Below are 5,733 nucleotides of genomic sequence, written 5' to 3' on the forward strand. Positions count from 1 at the left end.
CGGATGTTGAATTTGTTCTGTGGCGATTTTTTCCCCCTTTATTTCTTTATCCAAGCGGAATCTGCGACTTTTAAAGTGACATGACTTTGAAGTCGATCCAAGTCCGCATGAATAACTGCGCAGAAAACAGGTGCAAACCTTTGAAAAGAGGCGCTGAAAGGGGCAGAGAAAAACAGAATGACTAATTATTAAGTAGCTATTTGTATTATGTAGGCTAACACTATTTATTACTAACACTACAACTAAAAGAAAAGAAAAAAAGAAAAAAATGTGGGCCTATCAAAATTGTAGTCTTTATCATTTAATTTAAGCATAATGTGGAGATTATTTTAGTAGACCTTTTTTTTTTTTTTTTTTTTGAAATACTAGGGTCTAGATATATAGCCTATATATATAGGCCTATATATATATTTTTTTTTTATTATTATTATTATTAAAACTTGTCTGTAGGCTAAAGAATAGAAGTTGAATGGTACAAGGGCCAATGGGTTATAAGGTCTTATTTTCACACACGCGTTTGTGGGAGGAAAAATAGCCTAAATACATTTTTAAAGATCGAGCTAATATTTATGTCACATATTTGTTTGTTTGTCAGTAGAGTGTATTGGGTTCATTCTATGGAAATGTCCATTTTTCTGTCCCTAGCCTTTACAGAAATATTACACATAAAAAAACACTTTAGGGTTACAATTTCTTTACATTTTAAAATAAAACAATATGTTATTTGAACAATTACACCTTCTTGAGCCATCAATGTGGCAATATTTGATTTGTATTAATTATATAGAATTCCAAGCACCACAGAAGTGCTCGTCCCCACAGTCGTGTACAGAGGGAAAATGCTTTATTTTGAGGTTAATAACAGGTTTTTACACCATTTAAAATACAATAATGTATACATAATATCAAATATATTATGTAAATGATATAAAAAACAAAATGCAGAATAAATATTATACAATTTATAATGAAAGTAGTGGTCCCCTGGAGTTGTGTCACTGGTGTTACCATTAAACAAATATCTCTTATTTTGAAATAAAAATCACACTGATGACATCACTTGACTTCCTTCTTCCAATTTCCTGAATATCTATGAAGAAAAGCCCATGGTAGATCCACTGTCTCTTTTCAGTTATCAGAAATCTTCTCATTTATCTCATGATTTCATATAGTTGAACTCACTGGTATGACCTAATTTATTGTTAGGTCACTGTAAAAAAAAAAAAAAAAAAAAAAAAAAAAAAAACCTACTATACAAATGGATTAAACTACTTAATTTAGTTAGTAGCCTATAGACCTTATGCACCAGAGAAACAAGGGCGCCGCCATCTTTAGAATATTGTCTTTTAACTTCCGTTTTTGCAGTCGCTCTGTATATTTCTATGGCATTGCTGTCCAGGAGTAATTAGCTTTTGAAGTGGATTTACAAAGTTGACGAAAGTTATCATGAGGATTGTAATGTTTAAAGCAGATGTCTTAACAAATGTCAGTAGACCGGGAAGATTTTAAAACGAGCCGTTCATTAATAAACACGCAAAATCGCTGTGAAAATACAGACCGGAAGTCAAAAGACAACGAGCGCAGCGCTGAAAAGGGGCGGGGCTACATAAGGTCTATACCATGATTGACAAGATGTGGTTTGATACCTTGCAGCAGCCATTTTGTAAAATGAATTTTTCATGAAAATTGTCACTGGTGTTACTTTTCTTATGGGTAACACCAGTGACTCACATTTATAGATAAACTTTATTCAAAGCTATTAATTTAGATTATATGCCAAATGTAACAATTTAGTCTCATCTACTTAATTATAGTTGAAGAATAAGGATCTTTGGTCTTATGTATGTCATTGGTGATTCATTGTGTCACTGGTGTTACTGTCTTTTTTTTCTGTCACATTAAATACAATGTCACATGTGACATAATAATAATTTTACATCCATTTAATTCTGCTACACTCAAAAGTTAAGATTTAAAGGATTGCATCATTAGCCTACTTGATTTTAACTGGTTTTCAAATATTTTCATTGTTATAGCAAACACATGGTTGCGCAAACGAACTAACCTCATTCAAGCACACTTTTAACAAACCTGATTAAAATAAATAAAACAATCTCCTTATTTGTTCCATTATTATTATTTTTCGGTAACTCTGACTACATGTGCTGAAAAAAACTGAAATAATATTTTAAATATTAATATAAAATATTAAAATATTAAATATAAAAACCTTTAATAGTGCCAAAGAAGTAAGGTAACACCAGTGACAAAAAAAAAATGGTATCCTACATGCACAAAAAAAATATTAAAAATCATTAAGCTGTCATTTATGCGTATTCATAAAGTCAAAGGGTAATCTAATAATGTAAGTTTAAATGTTAGAAAAAAAAAAGACATCTTGCCATACCAAAAGTGGACGTTTCTGTAGAATGACCCACTGGCAAAAAACGTAAAAATGGCGTCGCGTTTGATTTGAGGTCAGCAGACAATGTAATAATGTGTATTTTTATTTTTTTAACAAAAGTTTTTCTAAATACGGTTATCCATCACACATAAAAGCTCTGTAGCGGTTTCATTTATGTTGAAAGGCTATTTGTTGTTGGCGTCATCTAAAAACTAGGCTGAACAATAACAAGTGGCTGTCATACCAACTAATGAAATTTAATTATTTACACTCTAAACTAAAGGTTATTTCTGAAGGCTGGACAACATGCTGAAGCTTGTTGTGGCGGAAGTTAAATTTACCGCGTGCCCTATAGACGGAGCAGACACATTAATCCTCACGAGACTCTTTTTCACACGCGCATCAATCTCGAGTTCCCGCCCATCTGCCAAAGCGCGCGATTTTCTTGGGCCAGAAAGAACCTGAGGGTCGGTAAGTTTCAATATTTATTTTGAGAATCAACGAAATCAAGACCTCATTACTTAAGTATGAAATCTACCCTAATCGACATAATATTAATTTAAAAAAAATTATCCTTAAACTAAGTAGCCTATCCTAAGGTGTTTTCAGGTTGATTTTTTTTTTTTTTTTTTTTTTTTGCATTGAGGTGTTGAGAAAAAGTGTCCCAATCAACCTGAATCACCCAGTCAGGGATGTAAGATGCAAATGAGAGGATGTAGATAAACAAGAGAAGAAAGGATGGATGGAAAAGAACAGAATGAGGCTCAAAAGGAAGCAGAGGTGATGTAAGTCGTTCAGGACTCCTTTTGGCTCTGTCGGAAGAGGCTTTTTTCTCCTTGTTCCCTCTCTTTGTTGACCCTTTTCTCTGGCATCACACTCCGTTTGTTTACTGAACACATGGTTCACTTGCTTGTTCCTACTCAACTTCCGTCCCTCTCTCAGTTTCTCTCTTAAGTGTCTCCTTCTGAGCCGTTGATATTCAATTCAGTATCATACCCTTTCTGCAGTTCAGTTTATACCTCCCAAGCTGAACTTTATAGTGAGTTTCAATGCTTTTGTATAGTCCAGTCCACAAACACACACACACACACACACACACACACACACCGAGCTTTGGGACTTTCATTCAGGATTTTTATTCAAAGAAAGAGGAAACCAGGGGCGTTGCTAGACATAAAGCTCTATTGGGGCACAGGTCCCCTGTCTGAGATAGCAACAGTAACTAAGGAGGCTGTGGCTTACTGATAGGTCAATTAAATATACATTTCATATCAGGAAGAATGATTCATTGTTATCACAAACAATCAAAGACAGTAGTACAGAACACAACAATGGGTTTTTTTCTGTGCTATAGTGCTGCAGGCAGAGAAAATTTGGATTTCTTGGACCTACATATGTGTATTTTAAGGTGCTTGAAGGCCAAAAAATTGGATATACAATAGTTTTAAAAGTATGTTAGTGGGCAGCATAGCATAAATGATTTATCAAGCAGACTGAATGGTCCGCACTACAAAATGTTAATGTGTATTGTCAACATTCAAAACTATTTTAACTTGCGTAGTAAAACATAAACACACAAACATAAAATGATTAGCCCACATACACACCAAACTACACACAGATATGAATTATGTAAAACACTACTATCTTGTGTCTATTGCTTGTTCAGTGTGCAGTGGAGTGTATAGGAGTTTGTCACACATACATGTATGTGCATAAATACACTGTATATATTATACAGGATGTTTAATGAATGTTATAGTTATTGAACTGAACTGAATCAACACTGAAGTGACTATTAACTGAATATTGACACTATTGGCTTGTTGGCCAAGCTGCTTATATATATATACGGATCTACACACACACACACACACACACACATACTGAATATGAAAAAATGGCCAGTCAGAAACTCAACTCTATTTCTAAAGCGCTGTGTGTGAGTGTGTGTGTGTGTGTGTGTGTGTGTGTGTGTGTGTGTGTGTGTGTGTGTGTGTGTGTGTGTGTGTGTGTGTGTATGTATGCATGTATGTTGCATTTATGCATATACGCATAAATATATAGAAATACATTTAGAAATACATACGTTGCACTTTCTCCCATTCATAGTAGGCTAATGCGAGACTAGTGCACTGTTTTTTTATTTTTTTTATAAAAAGTCTTTGCCTAATGTAAAGTGCAATGCCCATTTCTTGGCAGAGGTTTTTCATATGGGTTTTTCTGAGGCTTGATGCTTTTGCATCTGATGTCTGATGATGTAAATTGTTTATCAAGTCTTACCTCCCTCAAACTCATCATCTCTCCTTTCTGCTTCCCCTGCGGACATGGATTTCTGTCACGCGGGTCAGCTTCTGTTTTCGGTTTAACTACGTTGCTTTTACAAGCGTTGATTGTTTTATTACTGCGTTGCAAATAGATAGTTTATATTACCCTATAATATAATTTCTATTAAATACACTGACAAATAAAATAATTTGTTAAACTCAAACTTCAGATTTATACTGGGGCACGTGCTCCAGTAAAAGGGGTCTAGCAACGCCCCTGGAGGAAACCATTAGGATGTCTGGGATAGCGGTGCCCATCTTCTGTCCGAGGGAGCCGCTCAGTGAAGTTTTATGCCTTCAGTCAGGGAAGTTTTATTTGGACAATCAGCGAGGGAAGTTTTATTAGGGTAATAATCAGTGCTCTGACTGTGTTAACTCCTGTAACTTACAGCTGGCCTCATGGTTCAGCCAAGGGATTCTCCTCATGTTCCTCCATTCCTGCGATCAGCTCCCTGGTCTCTTAGGAACGCTTCGCTCTAGAGCCCTCCTGTGGCTGTAAAGAGACCCTTCCAACTGGTAGGAGTCCATTCTCTGTAATATTAACTCAGACTATGGCCTGGTTTCACAGACAGGGATTAGATTAAGCCAGGATTAGACCTTAGTTCAATTAGGACATTTAAGTAGATTTATTAAAGGGGTCATATAATGCCATTTTTGTACAAGTTAGTATGATTCTTTAGGGTCTAAATGAAAAGTTTGCAATACACTTTAATTAAAAATTCTCATTAGTATTGTAAGAAAACACTCATTTTACCTGGTCAATAACAGCTCTGTTTTCAGCACGCCATTTAAGTGCATGTGTCTTTAAATGATAATGAGCTTTGCTCACCCCGCCCCTCTGTTCTGTGCCTACACCGTTTAACACAATAACCATAACGCGTTGTTCATTATAAACTTGGGATTATGAATTATATTGAGAACGTTGTACATAGAAAACATGCCGTAATGTACCCTGAGTGTAAACCTTAGCCGCATTTATCGTGAAGCGTGCAAGCGATTTGC

This window comes from Rutilus rutilus, assembly GCF_951802725.1.
Source record: "Rutilus rutilus genome assembly, chromosome: 3".
NCBI lineage: Eukaryota > Metazoa > Chordata > Actinopteri > Cypriniformes > Leuciscidae > Rutilus > Rutilus rutilus.